Source organism: Triturus cristatus, chromosome 3_2 (assembly GCF_964204655.1).
Source record: "Triturus cristatus chromosome 3_2, aTriCri1.1, whole genome shotgun sequence".
In the NCBI taxonomy this organism is placed as follows: Eukaryota; Metazoa; Chordata; class Amphibia; order Caudata; family Salamandridae; genus Triturus; species Triturus cristatus.
Genome location: NC_140584.1, coordinates 794,333,331 through 794,357,665, shown reverse-complemented (window position 1 = coordinate 794,357,665; position 24,335 = coordinate 794,333,331). Strand labels below are relative to the sequence as shown.

The 24,335-nt window shown below is 44.9% G+C and overlaps 1 protein-coding gene across 2 annotated transcripts in view; it reads right to left on the bottom strand.

The window, feature by feature from the left end:
- Nucleotides 1-24,335, bottom strand: part of NDUFS1 (NADH:ubiquinone oxidoreductase core subunit S1) — a 568,511-nt gene that overhangs the window by 228,314 nt on the left and 315,862 nt on the right. The window lies entirely within an intron of this gene.

Here is a 24,335-nt window from a genome sequence, read left to right as displayed (position 1 = left end):
TTTAGAATTCGGTAAATATGAATCGGTATTTACCGATTCATATTTACCGAAACCTTCTTTTTGGCCTCCTACATCTCAATTGACTAAATACCGGTCGGTAACGGGATATTTACCGAATTTCGGCCGTTACCGACCGGTATTTAGCTACCTACATACGGCCCTTTGTGTGCAGAGAGTCATTGATAAGTAGCTGTTGAATTCCGAGGGGGACCTCCAGGCGCTTTGTGTGTGTCCTGCTGCGCCATAGCCTCTCCGTGTGTTCCCCTTCCCTTGGAGACCGCGAGGCTGCGCTATGAAAAGACAAGCGAGCAGGGCTCGGAGTGTTTGCAAACAGATCACAGCGAGCTGTGCGCTGTATTCAGGGCTCTGTGGAAGACCCTGGCACGGAGGTTTGGCCATTCTCTGTAGCGTGCCACAGCAGAGGGGCATTCGAGCTGCTCATTTGCAGTCTGGTGCCCCCGACGCCAGTATACTTCTCCACAAAGGGAAACCCATTCAGTTATTTCATTCATGCACCCTGAACTCTTTTACTTTTAGCCAAATTTCTGCTTCTTTTATTCCCGTTGCATAAACCTGGAAACTCATAATAACGTGAGTAAAGACAGACCTTTTGTCTAACCATCAAGTACAAAAAATGCTCAATTATAGCGCTATTGTCAATGACCACACTGGTGCCGTCCAACGTTCAGCATGGCCGGCAGCGGTGCCACTTAATTAAGAGCCTGATGTCTGTCGTAGCTCTGTGAAAGCCACTCTCATCGTGTGTAGGACATAAATGTTGTTTAACATCTACTTTAATTGAGAATGCAGCGCACACAAATGGCTTTTAAACTTGAACTCTACCATCCCTACAGTCAGTGGTATATTGAGTGAAGTTCTGCCTGTGTCGTGTCCTGACAGGTCCGGGGAAGCTGCAGGCAAGTGACTCTCCAGCACAATCTCACATATCTCAACACCGGGTGAGAGACCGACTTTGGGGTGACCCTTTTCTCAGAAAAATAAACATACCAGCGTTTCTGGTAGAACCAGGAAATGATACATACAAAATAGCTTGTGCGATTATTCAGTATTCCTTTTTAACCTGGAAATTCAACCTCTACTATAACCGCCAATTATTAATAATTTATATAGCTCTAAAATGCCCTTCACTTGTTTCCATTTTGTATGTGTCGCTATTATCTTATATTTCAAAGGTGGTAAATCCCAATATTGATGAGCTTAACTTTTTTTAATTTTATTTTCCCTTTCTTGTTATAAAAATATCAGACAGACCGGTAACTACTAGTCATGTGTCAACCCTAATGATTGCACCAGTTCACGTGCCTTCTCACTTATAAGAGTCCACACCCTGCTCCCTTAAACTGGCAAGGTGCACCTATGGTGCATCATACTTGTCGGGCGTCGTCAAACACTTAAAGCTTTGAGCTCACAGAGGTTGCCAGCTGTCATGTATAGACTTTTGCACGTGGTAAGATCAAAACAACAAGCCACACAATACAGAATATATTTCCTGGCTCGCATCAGGTGTTGCTTATATATGATATGTTGACCAAACCCTGTCAGACAGTTATACAATGTCATTCCCTTCTAGATTACTCTCTGCTCTGATCCAGCAAGGATAGGTGTCCACCATTTCCAAATAAATATCGAATATCAGACTTAGATTTACTTCAGCCTAATTCAGATTAGTTTTCAATGATTTTTTGCCATACTCCTATGCCAAATAAGTAGCTGACTCTAGCATCCACGTGGGCATAAAGAAAGTAACACAGCAAAACGTGTATTTGTAAAGCGCATGCTCACCCTAAAGGGTATTGTAGGGATGACAAATGATTACTTGTAGTTTGCACCACCTTTCAAGGTTTATAAAGCGTTCTTTAATTTGAGGTTAGTAAAGCTGTCATGGCCCATGGGGCAGAAGGCCACTCATCTGTGAAGCGAGATAACTCAGTAGTTTGTTTCATCCGGCCAGGGTCACTAATCCAACCCAGGAGGTGCTCCATAATTGTCTAGATTGATTGTGCAGGGCCTCGACTCCCAAAACAATTCCCTCTAAAAAATGGTGTTTGTGCGCTGAGCATTACCAGGCTGAGTCATATCTGATTTAGGATATGCGCTGGTCTGAACAAGGCTTGACAGCTCTAAAATTCTCAATAAAAGCCTTCTATACTGCCACAGCAGTACACAATTTTACAATAGGCATGCTGCTTTTAATTCAAAGCACACTATTTAAATTGCCATAATTAATACAAAGGCCATCCAGAAGACCCAGCTCAGGTGTTGCTCCAGTCAGTTCATTTAGCCCATTCTAATCGGACTGGCCATGGTGCAGATAGACTGAATAAGCTATAAGATCATTCTAAATAAGCAGCTACCTATGTCATTATCGTATACAATCCTTTAAATGATGTCATTACTACATTTTCACAACTGCTTTATTCACCTTCTTGCTTTCTGAAATATGCTTGAAAATGCACCCTTTGCCCACTCTTTTTTCACAATTTTATTGGGGGGGGGAGGGGGAGATGAGAGCCCCCCCTCCCCGAACCGCGCTTATGATAGGATTGCTTGCAGCGCTTGCTTGCCATTCAGATGTGTTACTGACCTTTTACGACGCACCACTTTCATAAGTCACTAACCGCCACTGCAGTTTGCCTATGGTCAGTAAGAAAAGATAGCAGCCAGGCTAAGGCCAAATGAGAGATGCCTCATTTTTTGATCCGCTGTAATAGTATCTTATGATAGAAGGTAACAAATGCAGCCGATAGGTCTAGAAGAATAAGCAAAGCATTTTTCCGGGCATCTAAGGTAACTTTAGCGTGCCTGCCACCTCAAGAAGGGCTGACTCTGTTGAGTGTTTGGGACAGAAGCCAGACTGCCGTGGATGCAGGATATTGGACTCCTCCAGGAAGTACATTAGCTGGACATTTACCAATTTTTCCATAATTTTAACCAAAGCAGGAAGAAGTGAAATGGGTCTGAGATTAGAGAGAATTGATGGATCTGCTATTTGTTTTTATTTGGAGCTATGGCCTACGAAAGCTGGTGAGCCTGTTCATGAGCAACAGCAAAGATGAGAAGACAGCAGTTGCAGGCTAGTCAACAAATGGAGTGGCATGTTATAACTGGGATATCCGACAGGAGCAGAGGACTGGAAGTAGAGCTGTTGGGAGTACTTAATGTGATGTCCCGACTGGCTCTCCCTGCAGATGAGCATGGAGATTGTGCAACGTTAAAAGGGACTTAAGTCAGAGCTGTGTGGAACAAGTTCTGAGCAAGAGGGACAAACTGTTTAACCGCAATGTGATATGTGGTCAAGAAGTATAGGTGGTGAGAAAAGTGACGGCCATATTAGAATAGAGTTGAAGTTCAGCCTCCGGCAGTGATACCAGAAAGTAGCACTGCATTGGTGGTACACAGACAGGCATGATATTTGGACTCAGGGGTACATGACGTCTGGCTGAGCTAGCAGGACGGAAGGGACTCTGCAGAGGGCGAGATAGATTGTGCAAGCAGTAATGGCAGCAGTAAAGAACAGTGGTTTTACAGAGATTTAACTTAATTTAATGCAAGAGAAAAGGATGTAGTGGAAAATATCTATTCAGCCTAATTTCTCTTGTATGCCTCTCCGAATGTTGCCGGAAGCACCACAGTGGGCAGTGGTTTCATGCAGTGCTGGAGCTCGATAAAGATTGAGCGGCGTCCCAACGTATACAGGCAAAGCAGTGAATTAATGCTCAGTGGGGAAGCTGGTTAACTAGATGTTGGGGCTGGTTACCCTAACGGTGCGAGAATATAACATGCTCCAGATAACACCCAGGGACTGCCTACAAGTATAGAGGGGGCATCTGCACATTTTACTGAGACTGGGGCCTGGGCCAGCAGGCTTAACAGGTACAATTTGAGGTCTTACAAAGCCCATGAATTGGGGAAGATTTGTGCTGATGGGGGCCGGCAGAGATCGGCGATTGGGGGTGGTGGTGCAGGGGAAGAGGAGGTAAAAAAATTTTTTTTTAAACTTACCTGATTACCGGGTCTCTCCTCTGCTGTATGTCTGTTTGTTGTTTCTCCTGTCAAAACAGGTAAGCAGGAAGCACCCGGCTCCCCTGAGCCAATCACAATGCTGCAACGCAGTGTTGTGATTGGTCTGAGCGCCATGGATCGGTGCTCAGCCAGGGAATGTGGGCCTGGGCATGTTAGCCTACATTGAGAACCGGGAAAGTGCGCATGAATGTTTGGCCCGCCCAAGAGGGCCGGCCAAAAATTGAACAAAAACAAGGGGGGTGGGTCAAGATGGTACTTAGATAGAAGGGTCCTCTTGGACTAAGATGCAAGTCAAGAACTGACAAAGGATACTGGGATTTCTTTTTACTTTAACTCTAGAAACTGAGTGCATTCATACAGTTTGGATGCTTCTAAAGCTTTTTTAAGAGGACAGTTAATGGGGGCAGTTTCATATCTCAACAAAAAAAAAAGGGTGGATGTTAAGAGAATGAAAAGGGTAATTAGGACTGTTCAAAATAATTTGAATGCAGTACATTTGGTGAGAGTGAGAGATCACAATTACACAAGTCCTCTTTATAACTCAAGAGGCCTTCAAAAATCAAGATTAGAAGAGAGGTTAGTAAGGTTGCTAATTTTGAATATGGTGAGAAGTGTGAGAAATTGCTGGTTTGGAAAGCAAGAACTGTGCAGAACAAAAATCATATAAAGGGAGTTATAGATGGTAGTGTAAATATTCACGCTAACAACAGTCGGGAATTAGGAAAAGTCTTTCATACCATTTTTTGAGAATTTGTATAGTGATGAATTAACCTCAAATGTTGCTAAATTAAAATCTTGGTTAGGTAAAAAACAAATAGATTAGGTCTGAAGCAATAAAGGGAACTCAGTGAAAATAATGAAGTTGAAATTATGGAGGTAATAAAGGAGAGCAACATAGGGATATCTCCGGGCATGGATGACATTTCTAAAGAGCTTGATGTTAAATTGCTGGAAAAATATCCCCAGTGTTGAAGGTGCTGTTCAATAAAATTATGGTAGGTGTCCACCAAATTCAAGTCTCACGTAAGGAGAGGAGTTGGCCTAATGGCTAGGGCGGTCGACCTCGAATCTGGGGAACTGGATTCGAGTCTCGGCAAGGACTCTGAACATCCTGTGATTCTAGGCAAATCACGTAATCTCTCCGTGCCTAACAAAAATGAATGTGTCCTCATGTAATGCAACTGGTGCTATGTAAAGCACTCTGATACCCGATTCGGGTCAAGTTCCGCTATATAAAACTCTGCTTAAAAAAAAAAAAAAAAAGGAAGCAGTTAATAACTTAACCATGAAACCAAGTAAACCCCCGGATAGATGTGAGTCTTATAGGCAAATAAAATATTAAATTATGATTATAAAAATGTTAGGACCCTCCTAGCGGTTAGCTCAACAACTAAAATCGTTGGTCCATGAGGATCAGAAGGGTTTTATTCCTATTTGCATAAACTGACATACTCTATAGATTGGCCTCTACTTTTTCCACTCTGTTAGCAGTGCTGTCAATCGATGCAGCTAATGCATTAGATCGGGTTAATTGGAAATAACTTGGGGATGTATTGGAGCATATGGGGCTGGGCATGTCCTCATGTCGATATCTACAGGTTCAATTGCAGGAAATCTGTTAAACAACAATTTAACAGGGCAGGTCAGAAGAAGGGGGTGGAGGAGACAAGCTAAGGGTGTCATCTCAATCTCCTGCTATTGGATCTGTATATGAAGCCCTTTGCCCAAAACATCAGATTGAATTGAATCTGAATGCAGGAGCTTTAGGAAGAAGTTAGCCCTGTACGCAGATGGCCTTATTATCTATACTGCAGGTGTATGTAAAACCTCAACCCATCTGCAGCAGGAGATATTAACCTTTGGTGAATACTCTGGGTATCAAGTTAACCAAAAGAAAACAAACAATATCTTGGAATCATGAACGAGAAGGGGTGGAGAGAAAGGAGGTGATTAAATACTTAGGGGTATCAGTAATTAATGATCCGTAGAGGATCCTTGAGTTGAATTTAAAAGGGGTGGTAAGAAATCAAAATGCTGTTTAGAGAATGAACTAATTAGCCGTGGACAGAGTATGGTCGAATCAACTTGGTCAAGATGGTAGTCCTGCCAAAGTTAACTTTCTTATTAAATGATATACCTTTGACAATTGATAAGAATGAGCTAGGAAAGATACAAGGGGATATAGGTAGCTTTATCTGGGCCTCACAAAGAATCAGGGTAGCATGGAAGACGCTCAGGAGGCGATTGTCTTCTGCAGGCCCAGGCTTACCAGATATCCAGCTTTATTGTTGGGCATTCCTGCTAAAAACACTTGTAGGGTGTTAACAGGGACACTGGATTCTAGTACAACTGGAAAATACAGCAATGCATAGAGGGTATCTCTAAAGTAGTTTTTTTGTATATGTTTGGGTCACCCAGGTTTTTAAAAAAGGGTTAGGCTGAAAATGTTAAAAGAAGGCAGCCAGGATATGGCTCAGGATAAGGAAGGTGTTTAAAGTCCTGTACTCGATCTTTACAAAAACGTGATTGAGGGTTTTTTAACAGTACCTAGTACTACCTTTGCATTCCCTGGTTCTTTGGGACTAGTGATCCACTCCCCCATTGATTTTTGGATACTTGAGATAAGGAAGCGGAGTGGATCAGAGACTCTTCATTCTCCCTCCAAACTGATTATTGTAGTACATAGAGCATCCACCAGAAACTGCACCACTGAAAGCAACTTTTCCTTCGGAGCCAAACTGACCACCCTTAGTGTCTGGAGGCTGATACATAGTTTCTTTCCAAGACAAACGTTCATGGCTTCAGAGCTTTCCCATGTGGGCTATCATCTTACTGGAGTAGAATCCATCTGTTATCTGTAAGGGTAGCTCCTGGTGTAAAGACAACCCTTTTATTAAATGCTATGGCTGACCCTACCACAGAAATGTCAGTATGTATACTTCAAACCTACTCAGACTCTTAACTCCCAGGTTTATGACTGCACTCCCATTCTGGATTGCAATCCAATACCATTGGGTGCTCATGTTAAGACACATTTAGAACAACAAACTGCAGCTCACCACCCAGTCATGCAAGAAGATATTTTGAACCAGCCATTGAGTAAATTCCATTGTAGAAAGAGCATAGCATGTGAATCTACAGCTCTACATGCCAAGAGAAGATGCTTACAGGGTAAGTAACATAATCCGTTTGAGGCATGTGTGTATACACATGCTTTGCATAGACTATATAGCAATATTCTCCCAAAGCGGCGGCTAACCAGTAGGTATTGCAGTTGTTTGGAAAAGTGTCTTTAGAACTGCTTGTCCTACATTAGTTTGTTGATGTGCTAACACATCCACACAATAATGTTTAGTAAAGGTGTGTGGTGTAGACCATGTTGCTGCTTTACAAATATCAGCTATGGGAAGGTTACCTAAAAAGGCCATAGACGTTCCTATTTTAAGAGTGGAATGTGCTTTAGGAGGTATACATAAAGTTATTTTAGCTTTAGAATAGCAAGTTTGATAACATTTAACAATTCATCTAGAAATACCATATTTAGAGATAGGATTGCCTTTGTGAGGTATAACAAATGCAGAAACAGTTGCTTTGTCTTACGAAAATCCTTTGTCATTTCAATATAGTATAATAGCGCTATTCTGATATCAGGTGTGTGAAGAGCTCTTTCTGCCACTGAATCAGGTTGAGGAAAGAACACAGGTAACTCAACTGATTGGTTAATATGAAAAGCAGACAACACTTTTGGAAAGAATTTTGGGTTTGTACGAAGAACTACCCTATCTTTATGAAGTTGAAAGAAGAGCTCTTCTAAAGTTAATGCCTGTAGTTCACCAACTCTTCTTAATGAAGTGATAGCTATCAGGAAGGCAACTTTCCTTGAGAGAAACTGTAAAGGACAATTGTGTAATGGTTCAAAAGGTGGACCCATGAGTCTTGTAAGAACAATGTTAAGATTCCAAACTGGTGCAGGTGGTACCCTGGGTGGTATTACACTTTTAAGGCTTTCCAGAAACGCTTTAATGACTGGAACCTTGAACAAGGATAAGTGTTGTCTGTGTTGCAAATATGCGGCTACTGCTGCACGGTGCAATCGAATGGGTGTATAGGCTAAGCCAGCTCGCTGTAGATGCAAAAGGTAAAGAATAATATTTTGTATAGATGCCTTTAGTGGATCAATACTGTTGTTGTTACAATGAACAATAAATCTTTTCCATTTCGCTGCATATCATGCCCTGGTGGTAGGCTTTCTTGCCTCTTTAAGAATTGTCATACAATCTGGCGGCAAATTTAAGTATCCAAACTCTATGACTTCAGGAGGCAAATCGCTAGGTTAAGTTCCTTGGGGTTTGGGCATCTGATTTCTCCATGGTTCTGCGTGAAAAGGCTGGAATTGAGGTCCAGCTTTTGATGTGGAACCAATGATAGTTCCAAGAGTGTGGTGAACCATGTTTGACTGGCCCATGTGGAAGCCACTACAATCAGTGTGAGTGATGTTTGCCTGAGCTTCTGAACCAGAAACGGAAGGAGAGTGAGGTGGAAATGCGTTAGCAAATATCCCCAACCAATTCATCCATAGGGCATTGCCTTTGAATAGAGGGTGTGGGAACCTGGAGGCGAAGTTTGGGTATTTTGAGTTGTCTACTGTAGCGAACAGATCTATTTGTGGGAATCCCCATTTTTGGAAGAATGGAAGGAGAAATTGGGGATGAAGTTCCCATTCGTGTATTTGTTGCGGCATCCTGCTGAGGAGGTCGGCAATTTGATTGTTCACTCCTGGGAGGTGCTCTGTCAGAAGATGAATTCTGTGATGAATTGCCCAACGCCAAATGGTCTGAGAGAGGAGTGATAGTTGCAGAGAATGTGCCCCCCCCCCCCCAGTTTTTGTACAAAGTACATGGCTGTCATATTGTCTGTACGGCCAAGGACATCTTTCCCTATGAGGTGAGGCTGAAAAGCTTTCAGTGCTAGATACACAGCAAGAAGCTCTAGATAGTTGATGTGGAGACTTGAGCTTGTTGTCCCATAGACCTTGAATTGTTAGATTCTGTAGATGGGCACCCAACCTGTAAGAGATGCGTCTGCTGTTAGTACAATCTGTGGAACAGGGTAAAGGGCCACCCTTTTGATAAGTTTTGTGTGTTCCACCACTGCAGAGAGCGATGGGTGCGGCTGTCTACCAACACTAGATCTGTTAATTGACCCTGTGATTGATTCCACTTACGTGCTAAACATTCCAGTAGGGGACGTATGTGTAATCTTGCATGAGGCACTATTGCAATGCAGGATGCCATAGTAGTTGCATGAAAGTCCTAACTGTTAAGTATTGGTTGGTCTGAAACTTTAGTAACAGTTTGAAGATTTCGAATTCTAGCTGCATTGGGAGAGGCTAGAGTTGCGTGAGTGTTTAGAGTCGCTCCCAGATGGGACTGCATTTGTGAAGGTTGAAGGTGAGACTTTTGCACATTGACTGTAAAGCCCAATTGATGAAGAAAGTGTAATGTAGTCTGAGTGCATTGCAAACACTTTTGGGGTGTGCTGGCTTTGACGAGACAGTCGTCTAGATATGGGAAGACATGAATTTGTGGTCTTCTGAGATGAGCTACAACTACTGCTAGGCATTTTGTGAACACTATGGGTGCAGTAGTAACTCCGAATAGGAGTACTTTGAACTGATAGTGATTTCCTACTATCACAAATCAGAGTTATTTGCGATGTGCTGGGTGAACTGGAATATGGAAGTATGCGTCCTTTATGTCTAATGTGAACATAAAGTCTCCTTGCTGTAGAAGTGGAAGCACTTGCTGAAGCATGACCATAGGGAAATGTTCTGACAGTATGTGCAGATTTAACTTTCTTAGGTCCGAAATTGGTCTTAGGGACCCGTCCTTTTTGGGGATTAGGAAGTACAGGCAGTAAACCACTGACCCTTGGTGTGGTAACGGAACATATTGTTTCTTACCTGTGTAGTTTTGCAGCTTGAAGACTTTCTGGATTCACTAAGCTGTGCATTATTCCGCCATCTAGTGGTTGGGTCCGGAACTGTAGTCTTTTTTCTCTCTTTATTTTCCATGGCCCAGGTGGGCGTCGACATACCACCATTTGGTGTCCTTCGTGATGTCGACGTGATTCCCTCAGAAGCTACCACCCTTGGACGCCATCTTCAGATTCTTTTTTCCATTGTGTTACTCTTGATTTTCCTCTTATTTTCTAAATTTTGTTCATTTTTATTCCCCTTCCTCCTGTCTCATCTTTCTGGCGGAGGAGGGTGGGTTCGCTAGTGAATCCAGAAAGTCTTCAGGCTGCAAAACTACACCGACAGGTAAGAAACTATACGTTTTGCAGCGTGAATCTTTCTGGATTCACTATGCTGTGCATAGACTTTGTAGCGGTTTGTCCTCATTGTGGTGGCTGGGTGGAAGATGAGCACTGGTTACTGAATATGTGTTGTAAGACCTTCTGTCCCACTTGCGCTTCTTTGTTCATTTGGATATCCACACAATAGTGCTTAGTGAACGTGTGCTCTGAAGACCATGTTGAGGCTTGGCAAATGTCATAAATCGGTGTGTTAGCTAGAAACGCAATTGTAGCTCCTTTCTTCCTAGTTGAGTGAGCATGAGCTGCTCCTTGTAACTGTTGGCTAGCTTGTTTGTGGCATAGTTGAATGGTTTGTGCAATCCATCGTGCAATGGTAATTTTGGTAACTAGTCGTCCCAAAAAACTGCTTGCGAAGGAAACAGAGTTGCTTGGTCTTTCTGCACTCCTTTATCCTTTCTATATAGTGCATCACCGCCCTCCTGGCGTCCAGTGTGTAAAGCGCTCTCTCTGTCCTTGTGGTTGATTTTTGGAAAAAACTAGTTATTTGGATTGTTTGGCTGATGTGGAACCGAGACACCACCTTTGGCATGAAGTGTAGGTCTGTCCTCATTACAATCCTATCACTGTGTATCTGCAGGTATTGCTCCTGCAGTGTTAACGCCTGCAACTCACTTACTTTCTGTAGTGATGTGATGGCTACTAAGAAGGCTGTCTTTAGTGTGAGCATTTGCAGTGTAACCTTATGCATGGGCTCGAATGGTGGTTTCATCAATTGGGTCAGCACTACGTTGAGGTTCCATGCTGGTGCTGGCATTCTGTTTGGAGGTGCGATAGTCTTCACCCCTTCTAGAAATCTCTTTAAGACTTGGGAGGTGAACAAACTTTTCCCCGTTTCTCCTCTAGTGTAAGCCACAATCGCTGCCAAGTGTACCTTTGGGGACGTGTAGCTTAGCTTGCGTTGCAGTAGATGTGTTAAGTATTATAGCACTGTTGACTCCCTTGTGATTTTCCATTGCAATTTTTCCCTAATGCACCATTCTAGGAATCTCTTCCACTCTGCTACGTAGCATTTCCTTGTGGTTGGTCTTCTTCCCTGAGCACTGCCATTGTGCTCGCCGGTAGTTGGAGGTGTGCAAACTAGGTCTTCAAGAGCCATGCCGTCAGGCTGAGGCTCTCTGGCTCTGGGTGTAGCACCCTTCCGTTCTGCATTGTTAATAGGTCCCTTCTTTTTGGGAATTTGTGTGCTTGTGCCATCTCCACAATTTGCGAGAACCATGACTGTCCGGCCCACGGAGGCGCTATTATTATCAGCGACATGTTGCTGATGCTGCATTTGCGGAGTACCCTGTGTATCAGTGGGATCGGGGGAAAAGCGTATGCAAATGTCTTTGACCAACTAATCCATAGCGCATTCCCTTGTGACCGATGGTCTGGTTGTCTGGATGAGAAGTGTTGGCATTTTGCATTTTGATGTGTTGCAAATAGGTCTATTTGCTGTGTACCCCACTTCCGGAATACTCTCTGTAATTCCTGTTCGTGGATCTCTCATTCGTGGTAGCTGACGTCTGCCTGCTGAGTCTGTCTGCCTCCACGTTGTCCTTCCCTGGGAGATGTATTGCTAGTAGGTCTATCCTTAGTGGGATGGCCCATGCCCATATGTCCTGTGCTAGCCTCGATAGCGCTACTGACTGAGTTCCTCCCCGATTGTTGATGTAGAACATGGTTGTGGTGTGGTGTGGTCTGTTTGGATCAACACCCTGTTTCCGTACAGTCGCTTCTGAAATGCTTTCAGGGCTAGGAACACTGTTTTTAGTTCCAGGTAATTGATGTGCTTGACCGCATCCTGTTGCGACCATAGCCCTCTCACCTTGAGCTTGTGCATATGTGCACCCCACCCCAGCTGGGAGGCGTCCGTCGTGATGGTCACTGTTGGAGTTGGTTGTGTGAATGGTTTCCCCTGAGATATGTTTTGTTTGTTCCACCACGCTATTTCCTGATCTACTGCGTGTGTGACAACCACTAGATCTTCCCAACTTGCAGTTGCCTGTGACCATTGCTGCTGTATCCATTCCTGGAACGGCCTCATGTGTAGTTGAATATTTTGGACCAGGTGAATGCATGACGCCATCATTCCCATTAGCTTGCTCACCGTCCTTCACTGTCAGAACTTGCCCCTTGCGGTAATGACGTGTTTCCTTCAGTATCACCAATGTTCTCTTCCTGCTGGGGAACACTTTGGCCTGTATGGTGTCGATCTTTGCCCCAAGATTATCTTGATTTGCTCTGGCTCTGTTGACGATTTCTCCCAATGAATCGAGAAGCCCAGTCCTGACAGTGTTAGAATAACCTGCTTAATGTGAAGATTGCATTGATGGGATGAACTTGCCTTTACTAGCCAGTCGTCGAGATAGGGGTATACGTGTATCCCTTGCCTTCGTAGGTGTGCTGCGACAGCTGCCAGGCATTTTGTTAACATCCTTGGTGCGGATTTCAGGCCGAATGCTAGTACTGTGAACTGGAAGTGGCTTTGATCACAAACCTTAGTAGGCGCTTGTGTTTGATCGGGATGTGCAAGTATGCGTCCTTTAGATCTATAGTAGCCATGAAGTCTCCTTGCTGTATTTGTGGTATTACCTCCTGCAGGGAGGTCATCTTGAATCTTTGAGTCCTTATGAATTTGTTCAGGAACCTTAGATCTGGGATAGGTCTTAGCGTTTCGTCCACCTTTGGCACCAGGAAGTTGAGTAAATCCCCTTGTTTCTTTGGTTCTGCGGTTCCACCTCTATTGCCTCCTTGCTGAGCAATTCTTGCGCCTCTAGCTGCAAGAGCTCCTTTGTGGAGTGCGCCTTTCTTCTCGGTTTTATATTTGGAGGTTGTCTTTCTAACTCTATACAGTATCCGTGTTGTATAATGTTGAGTATCCATTTGTCCGATGTGACCTTCCTCCATTCCTGGATGAAGTCTCTTATTCTTCCCCCTACTGGTGTTGAGTGTTCGAGGAACTGTTTGTCGTTGAACGTTTGGCTGTATTTTTTCTTTTTGTCTTTCCGCCCACCCAGAGGTGTTGCTAGGGTGGGGGCCTGATGCATGGTGGAGTCACTTGGTGGAGGGCTGTTGTCCTCCCCTTCGTGTTTGTCCTCATCCGTTTCCGCGCCCTCAAAAGGACTGTCCACGGTGTTGGTACTGCCAGTTTTGCAGCTGCTGTCCCTGCTGCTGGCCTTGGTTGTTCCCTTGGTAGTCTTGCTGGAATGTTTGGTGCGATGTGGTCAGCACGTTGCCTCCACTTCTACCACTTGGCCTCCTTGTGGGTGTGCCTCTTCGCATTCCCCTGAACTGCAACACTCCCATGGACCTTGCTGTTTCGTTGTCCTTCTTGAGCTGCGTCAACTTGTCGTCCACTGGTGTGCCGAACAGTTGCCCCCCATTAATGGTGTATGTAAGATGTTGCTTTGTACCTCTGGCTTGAATCCCGAAATTCTGAGCCATGTGTGTCTTCTCTCAGTCACTCCTATCATCATTAGCCTGCTCGATGTTTCTTCACCATCCAATGCCGATTTCAGGCATGTGTTCGACATGTTCTTTCCTTCTTCTACCAGGTGAGCTGCCCTTTGTTGGTACTGGTCTGGTAGATGCTTTAGAAGCTGCCCCACTTCCTCCCAGTGTTGGTATGCGTGCCAATGTATTGCCGCATTTCTCTCCACCTTTCTCCCTGTGAGATCGATCCTCCTACTCTCCTTGTCTGGAGGTGGTCCGGCATTTGTGGTAACATTAGCCCTCTTCCTAGCCGTTGCTGCAATTATGGAGTCGGCTGGCACTGACCCATGGATGTATGCAGGGTCCTTTGAAGAATGTTTTTACTTCTTCTCCGTTCTAGGTGTTACAGCTTTGCATACTGCTGGCTCCTTAAAGGCCTCCCTTCCCTGGTCCAGCACACTAGGGAGCATGGGCAGGAATTGGCTCCTAGTCTGTTGAGGAAGTAGAGTCTCCAGGAGGAAACATGCCTTGGGCTTCTCCTCCTCCATTTTCATTCCATAAGTCTGTGCAGCCTTCTGTACGACCATGTTGTAGAACCCTATGTCGTCTGGCGGCGAGGGCCTCGAAGGCTAAGTGTCTACGCCTTCTTCCGGCGATTCGGCGTAGAGATCTTGCCATTCCACGTATTGTGCCTCCGAGGAGGTAGAGTCCCGGTAGAAGAACAGATCTTCGTCGCCTTCTCCCTCGAAATAGAAGTCATCTTCTCAGAGTTCCTTGACTGGTTCAGGCGTTTTTGGTGGTTCCGTGTGTTCGTCGTCCCTTTCGACTTCGACCTCGGGTTTCGGCGGGGTGGTGTATTGGCTCATCTTCTCGTAGAAGTCATTTTTCCGCTGTAGGATACTCGCCATTTCGGCCTCGAGCCTCCTATTCTTCCTCTCCATCTCGGCGGGGTGTTCGGCGTCGAGGGTTGGAGTGCTTCTCTTCGAGGCCGTACGACGATGTCGGCCATTCTTTCCTCGGCACCGAGGTGTCTTTCTCGAGAGCAACCTTCGTCATCTTTTCGAGGGTTTTCGTCGATTGGGAGTCCTTTTTGAAGGATCCGCTCGGTTGACGGTTCCTGGAGGATGTTGCTTTTGTTGAGTGTTTCGACGGCAGAGCTCCTTTCGAGGACTTAGCTTCACCTCTACGAGTGTCGCTTGGGACTTTTGCTTCACTCTTTTGTGTCGCGTAGATTTTAAGGGGTCGACGACTTCCTTACCTCCTTCGACATCTTCTTATGGACCTCGACGACCGTGCAGTCCTCCGGTCCTTCGTCGATGTCTTCTTCTCCACTGGAGAGGCCAAAGTCCCGTAGTGTTGGAGGTGGCCCCTGCCCCTGCATGTTGTGGTTCACCCTTCTCCGCCTCTCCCTTACTCCAAGGGTCTTAGGTGTAAATGCCGAGCAGGCGTTGCAGTCTTAGCTTCTGTGATCGAGCGGCAGGCAGAGGTTGCAGACTGGATGCTGATCCTTCTGGGCGTACTTGTGGTGGCAATTGTTGCAAAACTTGAATGGTGTTTTGTCCATCTCCGCGCTCAGGAAGCCCGCTGCGAGCGCATTCTCCGTCGAATGTCAGGGTTTTATTCGTTAAAACTTCTCCCTCGTCGCTCCGGGAACCTGACCTGTAGTCCAGTGTAGTTGAAAACTTGATTCTTCGTCGATTTTCTTCGATTTTGCTCGATTCCTCTTCAAAAACTCAGGAACTATTCTGCAACGATCCAGACCCAATAGTGGAAAAAAGAATCTGAAGATGGCAGCCAAGGGTGGGAGCTTCCAGGCGGTAGCACATCAACGTCACTAAGGACACCAAATGGTGGTATGTCAACACCCACATGGGCCGCGAAAAAAAGAGAGAGAAAAAAAAGACTACAATTCCGGACCCAACCACTAGATGGCGGAATAATGCACAGCATAGTGAATCCAGAAAGATTCCCGCTGCGAAACTGGTTCCACAGCTCCCTTTGTTAAAATAGCTTGTACCTCTTGTGTGAGGTGGAATTGCTGGGAAACTTCAGGCAATAACCATGTTGGATAATGTCCAATACCCATTTGTCTGATGTTATTGATTGCCAAATGGGAAGCATTTGAAGAAGTCTTCCCCCGACAGGTGTAAAATGATCGGGGGGGGGGGGGGAAATGTAGGCAAGTCACTGCTTATTGGGAGAAGGGAAGTTACATGTTGGCGTACCTTTACCCCAAGCCTTAAAATTGTTTCCTCTATACCCTCCTCTATAGAAACCTCAAGATGGAGAGGGTTGTGTGTTGGATTTATATGAGGAAGCAGTGGGGTCAGAGGGATTACCTTTGTACCCTCCTCTATAAAAGGAACGACGAAAGGAGCCTCTGTTAGATGGGTTCTAAAGAGCTCCCATAGACTTCGCTACTTTTGTCTTTCTTCATTTTTTCAAATGCCTCATCTACTTGAGGTCCAAAAAGGTGTACTTTGTCAAAAGGAGAATTGAGGATAGACTGCTGAACTTCTGGTTTAAATCCTGGAATCCTAAGCCATGCATGTCGTCTAAGGAAAATGCTGGTATCAATTCCCCTTGCTGTAGTGTCAGCAGCATCTAAAGCACATCTAATGGAAGAATTAGATACAAGTTTACCTTCCTGCAATAACTTGTGCTTTTTTCGTATGCTCTTCTGGGAGGTGTTGGAGTAGTTCTTCTATTTCGTCTCAGTGGGCCCCATCATATCAGGCTAATGGCCCTTGTGTACTGGCAATACGCCATTGGTTAGCAGCTACTCTTACTTGATGTATCGATTAATTTAGGCTCTTTGTCTGGGAAGGTGCATCTGCTGAAGTTTGTGAATTTGCTCTTTTGCGAGTCTTAGACACTACTAAAGAATCTAAGGTAACTGTCCATTAATAAAAATGGGAACAGACGGTGGAGGTTTATATTTCTTATCAAACCTAGCTGTTAATATGCGGGCACGCACAGGGTCTTTAAATATGCCATTGGCCATATCTCATCATGCCTTCTAACATTGGCAAACTTTGACTTGTTCTATGTGTAGAACATAGTGTCTCACATAAAAAAACTTTTAAGGAATATTTGTATATTGTAACACAATGGTAAGATGCTGCCCTTGTCATCAGGAGGTGATGGTTTTGCAGGGTTTAAATCAAGATCATTATCCATTGGTGGATCAACATCATAGTATCTAAAAAAATAGGGTCTATTGGGAGAATTTAACACCACCCACCATACTACTCCTAACTAACTATCTCACATAAAGTATGGGGCAGGTGATATAGGTCACAAAATGAGAACATAAACCGGGTGCAGAAGTATTACTTTTTAAAGACGAGAATCCTTACTCACCCTAGGGTGACATGCTCCATCATTGGGTCCACTCTGGGCACACACACACACTCTCTAATTGGCTACACAACTCTCTGTAGTCTGGGAGGAATTCTCATTGGCCCTTCATATGTCAATTAACCTCTTGGGTACTGTCCCTCAAAAGTATCTAAACAGATAAATGGGAATATGAGATATTATAGTTGCCCAGAAAAATGAATGAACATCACGAGGAACTATTATCTACTACAGAGAGTTGTATAGCCAATTAGAGAGTGAGTGTGTGTACTCAGTGAATAAAACATGGGTGATGTTGACATAGTTAACTTTACTATCATGTTTATATGCCCTTACAGCCCAGACCCGCCTTGAAGGGACTGTTGAAGGTGGGATAGATGTTATTGTACTTATGGTAAGACAAGTGCATTGAGTTCTACCCCACAGGCTTGAAATGTTGGTGATGGACACTAAATACTAAATTGTAATTTTTGTTTTTTTGGGTATTTTCAGCACCTTGTGGACCCAACTTGATGTCAGTACCACAGGATAGCGACTATAATTTTGGAAGTATAATTATCAAATTTTTTCGAACAGAGTGACTCATTTTTGGTCCTGACTAATGCCATGCACCAGCTGGGCAGATTAAGGCAGAAACATGTTGACCACAATATGAAAGAGGACAAAATCTATGTCTCTGTTTAACTTAGCTTGATTTAAATCCTACCCATTGGGGGTGCCAGAATAAAGTTTATGACACCCACTAAGAGGTAGTTTTAACTCATTTTCACGATTTAATTTTTGTTTGCACTCAGCCCCTACAGACTTCTACAAAGGGATGACCAAAAAACAAACCCTTCCGCTCCTCGCCTCAGGGTGATTTGTAGCCCACACTGGGTACCATGCGGTCCCAGAGTGAAGAGGGGACCCAATGCTGAAGCATGTCTCCCTAGGGTGAGTGAAGGTTCTCGTCTTTAAAAAGTAATGATTCTGCACCCGGTTTATGTTCTCATTTTGTGACCTATATCACCTGCCCCATACTTTAGGATCGATATTATAGTCATCCCATAGGTCTGTAGGTAGTGGACTATTGTCACCATCGCTCCCCTATATCAGGCTGTGTTTGTGGAGAACATTGAAGCGTTATGTGTAAAGGATCTGAGCCTGGCAATGCTGGTAGTGGTGAAGATGGTGGAGGGGATCCAGGAATAGGATAGATAGGGCTTGTATCCATGTCCTTCTTTTTTAAAGGAATTTTGTAGCCAGTGTCCTCTGTGCCATCTTTCCTTTTGGAAGGTGTAACTCCTTTAGCCAATATATGTTCAATATCTGGTTTAACAAATTTTCTTTTGCTTAGCGTCCAATTTCTCCTTCATAATGTCCAGGATAGATTCTGGAGGATTTTGAAGGGTATCTTTTGATTACGGTGCTGAACTGGACTGGTCTTCCTTGTGTTTTGGAGCCGAAGGTTTCTCGAGTCAAGAGGTACAGTGACTACACCTATTGCTGCTAATGAGCATTGGCCTCACTATTAGGTTCCTTACCACATGGAGTGTGGGGATACAGATGACCATGCAGAGAAAAGCAAAGAATAAATGATATCTGCAACATCAAAAGACTTCCAGGGAGGAGGGTGGGCATCTGTAATTCCTCAGCACTATATGCCTCAAACAGATGCTTATAGGGTAAGTAACATTTTCCGTTCGAGGCATGTGCAGCTGTAGATACACATGCTGCTCACAGACTGTAGAGCAGACCTTCCCTAAGGGGTGGCTAGCCTGAGGATGTCGTAGAGGACTGAAAAAGTGTACTGAGTACAGCCAGGCCAACTTTAACTTGATGCCGTGCCAATAAATCCACACAATAATGTTTAGTAAAAATGTGTGGTGTGGACCATGTAGCTGCTTTGCAGATATCAGTTATAGGAATGTTCCCTAAAAAGACCATAGAGGCCCCTTTTTACAGGCAGTGTGCGCTTAGGGGGATAGGCAAAGGTCTCTTGGGTTTTGCATAGCATGTCTGAATACATCAAACAATCCACCTGGGTATGACCGACTTGGAAAGAGCCCGCCCCTTGTTCAGCTTTGAGAAGGCAACAATAAGTGGAGTCTTGTGAAAGGATTTTGTTCTATCCACCATAGTACATAAGAGATCGCTTCACATATGTATGGAGAGATTTCTTTGCAAATGAAACGGGTTGGGAAAAAAACTGAAACTCTAGGTATTGATTAAAGTGGAAGAAAGAACCCACCTTAGGAATTAATTTCTGGTTAGTGCGAAGGACAACTATCTCTGTGGACTTGAAAGAAAGGTTCTTTCAATGCTAAAGCTTGGAGCTCACAGACACGCATGAGAGAGGTGACCGCGACAAGCAAGTCCAACTTCCATGAGAGGAATTGAAGGGGGCAAGAATGGAGGGGCCCGAAGAGAGGTCCCATGAGTCTAGTCAGAACAATGTTTAGATTCCTTAAAGGGGTTGGGGTGGCATTAGAGTAATTACTCTTTTCAGTCCTTCCATATAAGCTTTAATAACAGGGATCCCGAAGAGGTATATGTGTTTCCTATTTTAAAGGTATGCAGCCACTGCAGCTAAATGGAGTCGAATGAAGTGTAGGATAGTCCAGAGGTATGTAACTGTAGAAGGTAGAAGACAATGTCCTGGACATTTGCTGCCAAAGAATCAATGGGAAGGGATAAGCAGTAGAGGACAAATAGTTTCCACGTTGCTGCATAGCAGGTGGTGGGCCTGCATGCATCCTTAACAATAGCCATGCATTCAAGAGTAAGGTTTAAGTAGTCAAACTCTACGACCTCAAGAGCCAAATCACAAGATTGAGTGTTTTGTGGTCAGTGTGCCTGATTTCTCCATTGCTCTTCGTGAGAAGATCTGTCCTGTTGGAGAGCCTCTTGTGGTGAACCACAGAGTTCGAGAAGTGTTGTGAACCAGGGCTTTCTGGCCCATGTGGGAGCCACCAGGATAAGGGTGTGGGACATCTGCCTAAGCCTCCAAACCACAAACAGAAGAGGTGGAAGAGGCGGAGAAGCGTAGGCAAATGCATTTTACGTTTTTAGCAGTGGGGAAGAAAGTATATGTAGGGAAAACCCACACTTCCGGAAGTACTGGAGGAGGACTTGTGGGTGGATTTCCCACTTGTGCATTTGTTGCTGCATACTGCTGAGGAGGTCTGCAAAGTCATTGTCCACTCTCAGAAAGTACTCTGCCCGCAGATGGGCTCTGTGGTGGAGTGCCCACTGCCAAATGGTTAGAGCGAACATTGACAGCTGAGGAGAGAGTGCTGCCTTGCTTTTGTAGATAGTACATGGTGGTCATGCAATCTGTAAGAATGAGGACCAACTTGCCCATAATGTGACAATGGAAGGCTTTCAATCCCAGGTGAATGGCCATCCGTTTTAGATAACTGATGTGGTGACGCTGGTGACAGGGTGCCCACTGACCTTGTACAGCGAGGTCCTGTAAATGCACCCCCAAGCCAGATAGGGAAGCGTCCATTATAATGGTAATCTGCGAATGAGGTTGAGAAAAGGCACCCCCTGCAACAGGTTGTTGGTGTTCCACCACTGCAGAGAGTGACAAGTGCGTCTCCCACCCAACACTAGATATTGACAGTGACCCTCTGCTAGAGACCATTTTTGCGCTAAGCATTCTTGCAAGTCGCACATTTTTTACCTGGTGTGGAGAACTATAGCAATGCAGGAGGCCATCATTCCAAGGAGGCGCATGACTATCCTGACCGTGACTCAGAGATCTGGCTGAAAAAGAGAAGTCGACACCTGGAAGGCTTGCACCCATGTAGGACTGGGATAGGCCCTGCCCACCACTAAGTTCAGGATAGCCCCTAGATAGGGATGAATCCGAAGGGTTTAGAGGTGGGGCTTGGTAGCGTGGATAGAAAACCCCAAAATGAGGGAGGTTTATAGTGGCCTTAGTGTGTGCGAGGCACTGCTGGCGAGTTGCCCTCTTGGTCAGCCAGTCATCCAGGTAAGGGAAAACGTGGACACCATTGACCTGCAGATGCTCGGCTACCACTGCTAAACACTATGAGGGGCAGTGGTGACACCAAACTGCAGCACCTTGAACTGATAATGTTTGCCCCTTACCACAAACTGGAGGTAGCGACAGTGAGCTGGGTTTAATTGGACTGTAGAAGTAGGAGTCTTTGAGGTCAAAGTCACCTTGCTGCAGCAGTATAGCATCCTTTAGAGTGACTATGTGGAAATGTTTTAAAAAGATGTACTTGTTGAGGAGCCAGAGGTCTAGCATAGGACTGAGGGACCAGTCCTTCTTGGGAATGACCAGTAGAGGGAGCACACCTCTGTGCCTTTGAGGTGTGATGGCACCGTCTCAGTGTCACTATTGAGGAAAAAGGCGTCTATCTCTTCCGGAAGTATGCGTTGGTGTTGTGGGGAGAAAATGTTGCTGCGGGGTGGATGTTGGCAGGAATGGAAGTGTGCTCCAAACCATAACCATGGCGAATGAGGTCTAGCACCTACTAGTCTGAGGGGATAGGAGGGCATGTAGTGTAGAATCATTGGAATGGTCCCCTGATAGGTGTTGTGTAAACATGGGGGAGGAGGGATGTGCCACTGCTTGGTGAGGGCAGCTCACTTGGGGGAACCACCCTTACCACTTCCTATTGAGTGGTTGCCTCTGTAGGTACCACGAAAGTAACCTCTGATGGAAGGTTTTTGAGGCTGCTGGCATTGGAAAGAGGTGGAAGCCTCCGGGGAAGTGGCCTTGGAGCCGTCTCGATAGGTGGAGTGCTGAAAGGACCCACGAGGGGAGGACATTTGGAGGGCGTCCATGGCCTTGGCGGTCTCTGTATCCTTCTTAATTTTCTGCAGCATCTGATCAACCATCGATCCGAAGAGTTGTGCTCCCTTGAAGGGCAGTTTGAGGAGATGATGTTCGACGTCTGGCTTGAAGCCGGAGACATAGAGCCAGGGGTGCCTACGAATGAGGAGTCCGAAATGAATGCCATGTTTGCCAGCAGCATCAATCTTCTTGCTTTCCTTATTCTCCGGTGGTGGTGAATCGCCGGAGCCCTGTGCTTTGCCCCGTTGGTGGGTGGTATGGACAACCATTCAGGGGAAGTTGGCCTTTGATGTAGACCGGGTCTCACGGAGAGGCCTTATATATTTTGTTCACCCTAGTAGTGATCTCCTGGTCATATAGGGTTTCCTTGGAAATATTAGGAGCCGGTTTGAGTATCCCCTTCAACATTGGGAGGTACTGCATAAAACGCTGAGAGGACGAAAGGGTTTCCCTCAGAAAATCCACCTTGAAGGCATCCTTATGGATATACACCTTGTAGAAAGAGGCTACCCTGCTGAGGCCCTTATGGTAGGAGATGATGTTATCTGGCAAGGAGGGATGGGCAGGATAAAGGTCAGGGTCTGTATCCCAGTGAGTATCTATATCATAATCATCCCAGAGATCATCCCGTGGACGTAAATCATAGGGGTCCCCTGGACTAAGCCTCCCAAACCCTGAGTATGTGGACCCCAGAGAAGAGGTGGGGGGAAGATGAGGCAATGGCGGGGGGGGGGGGGCTGGTTGCCTTGTCGTGTCTCCTCTTGCTCTCTGGCTGTGGTGGTAGGTCGAAAGCAGAGTTTGCGCTTCGAGCCATCCTTGGTCAATGCCTAATCAAGGATGCATCCAGTGTGTGGGTTGATAATGATGTGACGTTGATGGGCATAGAGTTTTTCCTGCACCTGCTGAAGAACAGGTGTGATGGAGGCAGGTCTCAAAGTAGTATGCTTCAGTGCGGGTATGTGCGTCGAAGCCGAATGAGACTTTGATGCCGAAGACCTCTGCTCCGAAGGTTGCTTCGAAGAAGCTGTTGGCATGAAGTGGCTCAGCTTCAGGATCTTCTTCTGAGCCGAGCCAAAGCTTGACTTGGTATCCTCAGTGTGTGTTTGGTGCAGACCATGGCAGAGAGGTCACCCCAATCCATACGAGTAGACAAGTGTTGAGTTGAAGCGGGAAAGGGTAATGGGCCGCAAAACAATACAGAAGAAAGTGATAGGAAAGGAGAAGGCCTGAAAAGATCACAGCAGCGACATCGATCCAGAGCTTGGTAACACATGTCTGAACCTGACGGCGGAAAGAAAACAATCCAACAATGGAGTTCTTCACCACAGATATTACTCAAGATTCATAACCTTAGGATAATTAACAATTAATAAACTTGACAATAGAAACACCCCCATTTTTTATTTTTTTATTTGAACATTAATACAAAGGTCTATGGCTCCTTCCACATTTTAAAATAATTTTTCATACAAATGCAAAGAATAACTTAAGTGCAATCCCGATTTAGAAAAATAACTGCTTCTTTAAATTGAGGTTTTGAGAGAAGGTTGTGATAGCAAACGTTCTTGGTCGAATCAAAGGGCTTTGACATCCAATTCCAATGTGACAATCTTCTCAAAGTGAAAGGCAAGCATATGAATGGAAGACAAATAATCATAGCACCATCACGCAGGGAGTCAAAATAATGGTACCATGCAGTGAGTTTAAGGTGGACGTCCCATAGGCGGATTTAAAGGCTGCAACCATGAGACAGTTGTCTGGCTTGATGTTGTAGCCAAGCACCTTTCCCCATAATAAATACCTGCTCGCCAAGAAATCTGATGAGCAGACAGCTTCAGGGTTTTGGACATGTTATGGCACAAAGGACACTCCGTTATGGCTATTAAACATGATTGAATGTATTCTGCTATTTGGAGGGGATTCAGTTTCACCTCAGAGAACGCAACTCCTGGCATCTTTTATTATGCTAGGCTTCCTGGAATGTCAAATTATTCCCCAGTAACACTAGGAAATCTGCAATCCTTTGCATATTTCCTTGCTCGATCAATTACATGGAATATTACAGAGAAAATGTGCATCTTTCCTCACATAAACGCAACCACTACTTGCTTTATCTATGGTGCTAACAAATCCTAATTGTAACAAGATTGTTTTAAACTTTTACCGCACTATGCTAGATGGGAAGGTGAGGGAGGATGTGTCTATTAAGCAAAAGTCTAAAACTAACAGTAGGTATAGGCTTGTGCATTACAAGCTCCTACAAAGCATATATTATACACCCAAGAGACCATGCAACATGTGCCTGAATGTGGATATGCGGTTCTGT